This window comes from Nicotiana attenuata, unplaced genomic scaffold (genome assembly GCF_001879085.1).
Source record: "Nicotiana attenuata strain UT unplaced genomic scaffold, NIATTr2, whole genome shotgun sequence".
NCBI lineage: Eukaryota > Viridiplantae > Streptophyta > Magnoliopsida > Solanales > Solanaceae > Nicotiana > Nicotiana attenuata.
In genome coordinates, this window is record NW_017670354.1 from 651,649 (window position 1) to 661,856 (window position 10,208).

At 35.8% G+C, this 10,208-nt stretch overlaps 1 long non-coding RNA gene across 2 annotated transcripts; it reads left to right on the plus strand.

The window, feature by feature from the left end:
* Positions 1-2,010: 2,010 nt before the first annotated feature.
* LOC109238278 lies at positions 2,011-9,592 on the plus strand. 2 transcript variants are annotated; one of them, XR_002069722.1, is made up of 6 exons: positions 2,011-2,306; positions 6,870-7,079; positions 7,181-7,273; positions 7,345-7,443; positions 7,523-7,855; positions 9,406-9,592. It is a non-coding gene; the product is annotated as an uncharacterized LOC109238278 (long non-coding RNA). The 2 variants fall into 2 exon arrangements; XR_002069723.1 differs by having other exon boundaries at positions 6,870-6,978.
* The last annotated feature ends 616 nt before the right edge of the window (positions 9,593-10,208 follow it).

Below are 10,208 nucleotides of genomic sequence, written 5' to 3' on the forward strand. Positions count from 1 at the left end.
AGCTACGGCCGGTTGGGCATTTACATATTCACCGCCGAGCTACGGCCGGTCGGGCAGTTATATATTCACCACCGCGCTACGGCCGGTCGGGCAATCATGCATTTACCACCGCGCTACGACCGGTCGGGCAGTTACCACTGATCAGTTGGGCAGTCATGCATCATACGATATGAATTAGATTCAAAGAGAAGTATTATGTATATATATAAGTATAAGTATGCATATACGGTGGCACTTCAGATATTCAGATTGATTCTTATATATCTTTAATAATGTTGACTTAATATTATGTTTCAGTTCTGCCTTACATACAAGTATATTATTGGTACTGAAGTCATTTTGTTGGGGACGCTGCATTCATGCCTGCAGGTATATATAATCAGTTGACGAGCCCTCATAGTAGACGAGATTGGCATTCAGCGAAGGATCGGTAAGACTCCACCTCATTCGGAGTGCAACCGAGTCTATGAGTCATCGTGTCAGAGTTTTGCTACAAACTTATGGATAGGCCGGTACCCTGTCCCATTTGATGTCAAATAATCGTAGAGGCTTTGTAGACACGGGTTTATTATGTATAGTATGTCAGAGGCCTTGACGGCCCGTATGTATTCATGTTTTAAGCAAAAAGTGATTCAGTGATACAGTATTTTTCCACTTACAGTTGTACGTTACGAGTTGTGGCAATGTTGGCCCATGATAGTTACAAAAGGAATGAATGAGTTACAGAGTGGTTCGCTCGGGCCACTATGACACCGGATGCCAGTCACGCCTCCCCAGGTTTGGGGTGTGACAGCTAATGACTACAATTCAAGAGGTGGAGGTTTTTGACATGCGGGGCATCGACTTTATGGGGCCGTTCGTCAGCTCATACGGTAACAAATATATATTGGTAGCGGTTGACTATGTCTCCAAGTGGGTCGAAAAAGTGGCTCTCCCGACCAATGATGCAAAAGGAGTGAAAAGTTTTCTAAAGAAAAACATCTTCACACATTTTGGCACCCCGAGAGCTATAATCAGTGATGGTGGAGCCCATTTTTGCAATAGAGCATTCGCACGCCTGTTGGAAAATTATGGAGTTTGCCACAAAGTTGCCTCACCTTATAACCCAAAGTCGAGCGGGCAAGTTGAAGTGTCAAATATGGACATTAAAAGTGTCCTTACAAAAATAGTGAATGCAACAGGAACCGATTGGGCGAAAAAGCTGGATGATGCATTGTGGGCGTACCGCACAACATTCAAAACTCCAATTGGTATGTCACCGTACAAGTTGGTGTTTGGGATGGCATGCCACCTTCCAGTAGAGCTCGAACATAAAGCACTTTGGGCATTACGGCAGTTGAAATTGGATATGGAGACCGCAGGCACCAGCAGAATCACTGGGTTATATGAGCTTGAGGAATTCAGGTTCCATGCAATTGAGAGTGTTTGACTATACAAGGAAAGGATGAAACTAATGCATTTGGATCGAAACTTCAAACCCGGAGATCTAGTGTTGTTATACAACTCGAGATTGAGATTATTTCCGAGTGAGTTGAAGTCCCGATGGTCAGAACCCTTCAGAGTGGTGCAACTGTTCTTATATAGAGCTGTGGAAATTGAATAAGAAGATGGAACAAATAAGTTCACGGTGAATGGGCAAAGGCTAAAATATTAACTATGCATGGCCGACGAAAAGGGGATAGAGTGGTAATAACTTTGTAAGAGCCCCAGTACGCGAATGTGGAGTGCTAATCAAAGCGTGCGTCTGTTACACCCCCACTACAAGAAAAAGCCTTATTAGGGACCAGCATTTAGCGACAAGTTTTAATTATGGTCCCTAAAAGTGTACTTATAGGGATGAAATTTTTTTTGGTCCTTAATATGCAATTTTATCTCTTAAATACACCACCAGACCTATTCTGGTCTACACAAAAATTAATATGTGGTCTCTAATACGATTTTAGCGGGATAGGCTGGCGGGAACTAATGAAAGCTAAAAATAAAAATAAAAATAAAAAAAGAAAGAAAATTAAGCTCCAAATTACACGATATCCCTCTAAATTGTGTTTCACCCTAAAATCTCTCAAACTTTCAGCCTAAAATCCCTAAGAGACTGCCGATAGAACTCCTTCAAAATTAAGAATCTCAGACGCTAAACTCCTTCAAAATTCAGCATCTCAGCCGCTACAAAGATTGAGCAAGGCGGCGAACTCTGTTTAGTTTGATCGAGCGAGGCGGCGAACTCTGTTCAGTTTCTTCTTTGGAGGCCGCTAATCCTCCAAAGGACTTTACACAAATTATACTATTGGATTATCCGCTAAACAAGAGTAAGTTCAATTTCTTTCTCTTTGATATGTTTTGTTTTTTGCTTCTTCTTGGTGTCCTTTTTCCCTTTGAATCAGTAATCGCAAAAGGTGTTCTTCAATTTTTTGTTTCTTTATATGTTTTCTGCAACTTAGAACTCTATATATGGATTCAATTTCTTCAATTTGAAGCAGAAATTGCAAAAGGGTTCTTCAATTTCTTTCTCTTTTATTTTTTGTTTCTAGTTACGGAATCGCAAAAGAGTATCTAATTAGGGAATTTAACATTTGGATAGTCTAGGCTGGATTCTATGTACATTTATGAGTTTGTACATGTGCGTAGTAAATAGATCTAATATCTGTTGGCAGTTTTTTCTGTGGTAGAGACAAAGATATACAGCTTCTATTGTTGAGTAATCTACTCCATCCAAAACTAAATAATGAGATAATAATGCATGTTAATTATGATTATTATAACGAAGTTGTTGAAGATTTTTAAGTAATAAAACCAACAATTGAGTCGGAGAGATTTCGAGATGATTTCTTGATGGAATATAATGACACATTGTTAGTTAGTTACCTGGCCATGTTCACCAACTGCTCTAGTACAATGAACGAGTTGGTTGACAAATTGAACACTGCATATGAGCGGCATAGCAGGAGGGGTGGTAGAACTGCTTTTATCTGAAAGTTGATAGTTCTCCAGTATTGCCTTTTTGCGCTATGTCTTTCCTGCTATAGTTGCAGCATCTGCTGAGTTTTGGTATCCCATTCATGAAAATTTAGGAATCATTTAGTAGCTTTGTTTTTCTTTTGCCTCCCTTTAGTGTTCGCCTGCCCATTTTCTTTGATTCTTGTGGTGCAATCATAGTTACAATAGAAAATGACAGGATTTTGGGGACAGAAGCCTATTATATGTGGAAACATTTTTGGAGAACATGTGATAATCTTAAGGGAAAAGGGTAAAAAAAAAAAAAGACACATCAGGATATGTAAAGTTCGTTCATTCTTGATTATGTAAGAAAAGATATTTATTTTTAACCAAATCAACATGGTGTGTAGTGGTATACAAGTATAGTTTGTGCTACAATAGGTTAAATTGAAGTTTGCCCATCATATTGAATTCACAGAAGTGCATTCATCTCTAGGACATCATTGCTAATTTTGTATCTTATGAGAAACTTTTAAATGGAAGGTATCAAGAAATTGTTTAATCAGGATTGAGACCCTCTAAAGCACTCAATGATTTAGGGGAAGTATCACCTTTCCAGTATAAAAGGTAGGGAAATTTGATGTGAGATACTGATGTTGACCATTTCTTCTGTAGCTCCTTGTGGAACTGCTTTGTTGCTTTCGCTTGGTGAATTGAATTAAATGTAGAAAAATATCAAAAAGTCACTTATATGAACGGAGGAATACTGTTTAAGTTTATTCACTTGTTTGGTCCAAGAAAAAAGGAGCATTAACCCTATTAGTTGCTCATGCCTATTGGTTGCATAGTGAAAGAGAAGAAAAATATAAGTAAAATATTAGATTTTAGATGTATATAACATATATTGAACACCCTTTGTGAGGAAATATTTTTACTCCTTTAAAGTCTGAACACCCTTAGAGAATTTTCTAGCTTCGCCACTGGCCACAATCTTAGGCTCGGAGACAGGAAAAAAAAAACTATAAGTTTGTTAATATAGCTTTTACCCCACTTTGTCATCTGTTTTTGGGGTAATAAAACAGGGGCATAAGGTGATTCAATCAGCTCATCAGATGAGAAACAACCAATTAAATTGATCGATAAACTTAAACAAACTGGGCTAAAAGTTCATAGATTTTTGCAAAACTGTGTAACACTAAATTCAGAGACGAATGGAGCATAGTTTGTATGGTTCAACTGAGAGAAACTACAACTGTAGTAATCTTTTCTACAAATACGTATTAAATTATGAACCCGTATACAAGTTATTGAATGAAAGTACTCTTTCTGTCCATTTTCTTAAAAGTTATCGCATCACGTAAAATATTAATATATGCAGTTGATTGCTAAAATTTCTTTTAAAACAAACCTTTCATCTTTTCTTTCTTTTTGTCTAAAGATATTCTCCTGGTTTCAACTTATTGAACTAGTATACTTATAATTTGACTCTATAAACAAAGATAAATCCTAAGCTACATTGATTATCAGAAGGAAACGATTTCCCAAGCCAGTGTTAGACAAAAATAACCCATAGTCTATGAATGTTTATCACGGAGAAAAGGAACAAAAATATAGCTCTAGTATTGGAACCAGTCTTTCATAATTAGTTCGGAAAGCAACATAAATTTATATCCAAAGGAGAAAAGAAACAAAACAATCAAAATAATATATGATAATCAAGAATAAGTGGATCAGATTTAAGATCGCAGGCATATAAATTATAGTCTAAGGATATATATGCTGAGTTTCCTTTAAATAACGGCACAATGAGACTTCCTTTGATCACATATATGGTGAAGATAACAATAATAATTGGGTAATAAGGGGGGAAAACTAATTGAAGAGCAATAAAGCAGCCCACCATAAGTTCACTGAGATTTCTTTACATGGGCGTTAAGCGAAATTACAAAAGGAAAACAGAAAGAGAATGTTCTTCTGGGGAAAATGGAGATGCTAACAAAGAATAGAAAATAAAAAAATGATGAAGTAATTTGACACTTTGGTGTCTGCTTTTATAGTATAGTAAAGTGTGAGTAAAGACTATGCATAAATGTTAGTACTATAATCGGTAGAAGCTCATAGGACCAAACAGAGAAAAGTTGAAATGTGAAACAATGCAACTGATTTTTTTCTTTTATTGTAATTTAATAGAAGACAGGTTCTTACTCATGGGCAATATTGCCACTTACTTTTAAGGGTATATTTGTAAATCAACTTTTAACTTTGGGTCTTCCCATTTTTAGTATAATACTAATTTCTGAACACGCGCGTTGCACGTGAATTCCATATTAATTTGTACAATTGAGATAAGATAAAAAAAAATCAGTGATTTAATGTTAGAGTGTCTTATGTGTTTTAATTTCTCATTTTATTGAGCAATTGTGAGTTATATGTTATGCATATCAACTTGTAATTTATTTCATTCTTGTAAAATCGTTGGAAGTTTAGTCATAAAGATGAGTCTGGCAAGTGTAATAACAAGTAATGTTCATCGTAGTACTTTCTTTTATAAGTAATGTGCATCTTAATGTTTTTGTGATCTTAAATTTTTAAATATTATTTCTATTTACTATCCAAGGTTATGGCACCAAGTAAGCGATGGATGCAACTTGTTGATAACCGACTTGACGAATCCTACTTAGTTGGGGTGCAAAAATTTTTGGATTATGCATTTAGAGAACGGGAGAATTATATGAAATACGATGTCCGTGTGTCAAATGTTGTAACACAACATTAGGAACACGTGAGACAGTCGAGATACATTTGAAAGTATATGGAATAATTCAAAATTATACTTTTTGGTATCATCATGGAGAAGTTCTGGGCGAGTCACAGTTGGAATGCGAAGTTGAAGATGATAATGAAGTAGATGATTATGAGGATGAGGATAAAATACATGAAATGCTGAGGGATTTGTATCCTAATCATGATGGAGGCACTGCTGATGTTGGTTACAATGATTTACTTGAAGAAGAACCAAATGTTGAAGCCAAAAAGTTTTACAGCCTATTAAAAGATTTCGAGAAGCCACTATACCAAAGTTTGAAAATTTCAAAGATTTCTACTTTGATTAAATTGCTTCACATAAAAAGTATGGATCGTTGGAGCAACGAGTCATTTACAATGTTATTAAAAATGTTCAAGGATGAGACGTTGCCTGATGGAGCGAATTTGCTAAATTCATATTATGAAAAAAAAGGTGATTCGGGACCTTGGGCTTTCCTACCAAAAAATTGATGCTTGTATAAATGATTGTATGCTATATTGGAAGGAAGATAATTTACTTGATTCCTGTAAAGTCTGTGGTGCATCCTGATGGAAAACAGTTAAACAAAGCGGGGAAGCAAAGAATAATAAGAATGGTAAAAAAATAGCATCAAAGATTTTACGTTATTTTCCACTGAAGCCTAGGCTTCAAAGGTTGTATATGTCTGCAAAGACATCTTCTCTAATGACATGGCATCATGATAAAAGGGTTGATGATGGAACAATGCGGCATCCAGCTGATTCAATGGCATGGAAATCATTTGATGAACTTCATCCCTCATTTGCGGCTGAGCCTCGTAATATTTGACTTGGACTTGCTAGTGATGGATTCCAGCCATTTCAGAATTCAAAAACCTCATATAGTATTTGGCCTGTGGTACTTATTCCTTATAATTTACCACCTTGGTTGTGTATGAAACAGGAAAATTTCATTATGTCCATGCTTATAATCCAAGTATCGGAATTCAAAAACCTCATATAGTATTTGGCATGTGGTAGCTTTATTTACAAAATTGAAATAAAGCTAAGGCATTTGTTAATTCAAGCTTTATTGTAAAACTATATTTTCTTCTATCACATGGAGTTTCTGCAATCATATTGGATATCAATATATGTTTGATGTATTGCAGGATAAATTTGAGAGTGATGACATGGATATCCATCGCGATCATATTATGGGATGGATGAAAGAGTTATGGAACAAATGGAGAGCACAATTGCATGCAACATATGTGAAGGGTAAGCCAATCCAAGAGGCTCTTAAGAATGTGCCCAAGGGGGTAGACAAAAAATAATGGGAGTGGTTGGTAAAGGAATATTTTTCTACAGAAAGTTTTTAGGTTTGACATAATACCTAATTATGTAATTTTATTTTATACAGTGATATTTTAATTGATAACTTATTTATAGCATTTGATTTAATGTTGTCACTCAAATATAGGCGAGAAGTAACAGGAATGCAGCAAATAGAACTAAGTTGAAGATGCTTCATCATATTGGTAGCAAGCCAATCAGAGAGATTATTTATCAAAAGGTGTTATCATCAAATCTATTTTTGCTTAATATTGACGAGACATTATTTGACATATTTACTTTTATGTAAAGGGCGGAAAAGATGGAAAACCACCAGATTTGGCAACTATTTTCTTCGAGACTCGCAAGAAAAATCACACACTTATTGAACCAGAAACAATCGAGAAACATGTGCGTTTGGTTAATTGAACATGTTCTTTACTTTTAGTTATTATGGGATCTGACAAAAATTTCTCTATATACTTTGTAGGCTCAAATCAAGGAATTGGTGCAGTCTGAACCGTCACTTCCTAACATAGAGATTGTAGAAAAATGCTTTGGACCTCAAAGTTGTAGTCATGTAATTGGCTTTGGGGGTGGATTAAAGGCGAAAGATTTGAAAGGGGGAACTACATCAAAAACTGAATTATTGGCTAAGCTACGTTTAACTGAAAATGAAAACCAGTCTTTGAAGGATCGTCTGTCTAACTTCGAAAATGAGATGAGAGAATTGAGGAAAATAAAAGAATTAGTATTAGCGCAACAAACTAATTTCCAGCCTCCAGCTGAGGAGAATGACTATTTGGATCCTTGATGATACCAGGTGAGTAACAACTTACATGAAACCTCAATTTATTTTGTTGATTTAAGAGTATGTTAATCTATGAAAGTGATTTAAGTGTATGTTAATCTATGAAACTAATTTCCAGCCTCCGTCGCTAAAGGTTTTTTTGGTAATCTGCTAGGCAAGCGTCTAGGGCTTAGTTTTATTAATATAAAGAAAATTAAAAATTCCATTGTGTTTATTCTTATTCTAGTTCAATTGTAGTAGGTGATTTAAAACTTGTACCTTTCTAGCTTTCATAGAAGCAATTGTATTAGGTACTTTGAGTATTCAAGTTAGAGTTAACTTGAAAGTGTCGCAACAGTTGAGGCTGTGAGCCACACTGGGATTAGAGTTAATACTTAGGTTTACAAGAGTTTTGTAAATGCTGTTTTTGGCTCATTGAGTTTAGTGGATGTTTGGGAAAATCCTACTGAGTAGTAGGTCGTGGTTTTTTCTACCTTTTGAGCCAGGTGTTTTCCATGTAAAAAATCTCCGTGTTCTTTATTTTATGTACTTTTAATNAACTGCACTTGACTACAAAGTAGTACAACATGTCTGGTAATGAACCACGCGTGACAGCTTTTTGCTGTTTTTGATACATGAGCATGTGGTGCACATACAACATGCTTGCAATGTTCGATGCCTTGCATAATCCAAGTATTAACACTTTTCCTTGCCATAAGAACTTGAAATTGTTGTGCCGTTGTCCTTTTCGAGCTGTGTGTTTTGTTATTCTTCTGTTGCTTCTATATCTTCCATTAGTGATTGTAGTTGCACCTGTAGCATTCCAGTTTTTAATTTGAAACAATGCATTACTGCACAATCTGGGCAGCCTCTTGTGTAGTGTGTTCCAGTAGACACTGCTGTGTTGCCTACTGCTACTCCTCCAGGTATCCATGCTTTTGTTCATTACTGATATTTCATCATGGGGCTGAGCACAAAGTACTAATACCACCCATAGATGATTTACCAGTAAATGAAGCCTGGACACATTGGCTTTTCCTGCAAAAAAGAAAACTATGTTAGCTACAAAACTGGTTCCTGTAATCTCCTCCTTAAGGATTTGACCACAGTGGATGATATTCCCATCTGCTCCCTTAATTTGCCATTCCAAACCACTGATCATACTCTCCTCCTATTTGATTTGAGTATAACATTTTAGGACTACCTCTCCCATTGCCTGCATACCACCTCTCCTGCATACCACCTCTCCTCGTTGGTACCCCTTTTCCTTCTAGTTTCCTGCAACTTTCACTCTTATATATGGGCATTGTGACTTGTCATCATTCACTATTTTCCTTCCTTGTGTATCCAGCACCCAGAAATTTTTGCTTCAATATCTCCAAAGTCCAGAGCATAGTTAGCTAAATGATCAGCTAATTTGTTTCCTTCTCTGAGGGTGTGAGCCACTGTTACATTGCTTCTCCCTCTTTATTCCTTAGCACATATCCTATTGAGCTTCTCCCAGGATTCTCCCTTGAGACTTGAGTATCTATACGTCTGTTATATATAGTTTTTCTAACTGAAATTTCTTATTTCTTCAACAGGTTTTGGATATTGAAGTTTACGAGAAAGCCGATTTTTGACAACATAGAGATCAACCACAATTTTGCTTGGAATTTCAAGAAAATTTTACATTACAATCGAGGGATATTATTATATGTAGTTTTTTGCTAAATGTTTATGAACACAATATTGTAACTGGCTTAAATCATTGATGTACGATTCAACTAATTAACTGATGTTGATCATTTTTGGTATTATTTTATGAAAGCAACATTATCTATATATTAATATTTTCGATTTTCTAGTTGCAAACTAAATGTGATTTAGGGACTTGTGACTTGTTTTTTTAGTTACCAACTTTAAACTTCTCTGAATAGATATAACGGCCAGCTTCTAACTGGTTGTGAAACGTTTTAACGACCATATTTAAACTAGCCGCGAAAATATTTTAAGGACAATAAATTTACTGGTCGTGAAACGTTTTAACGACCATATTTAAACTAGCCGCGAAAATATTTTAAGGACCGAAATTTAGTCCCTAAAATATGCAAATAAGCACCAGAAATGTGGTCCTTAAAACACATTTAACAACCAGTTTGAAACTGGTCACTAAACTGTTTTAGCGACCAGCACACTATCTCGTCCTTAATAACCTTTAGCGACGGAGGCTATAAGGACCAGATTAGCTGGTCACTATTGAGCATTTGCGACCAATTTCTTACTTTTAGGGACCAGTTTTCCCTTCGCTATTGAGCATTTTTCTTGTAGTGCCCGTAAGTTTAACAACCTTGATATCGTTATATCTATATTTGATATGGTATTTCTGAATGGAACATTCTTGTAA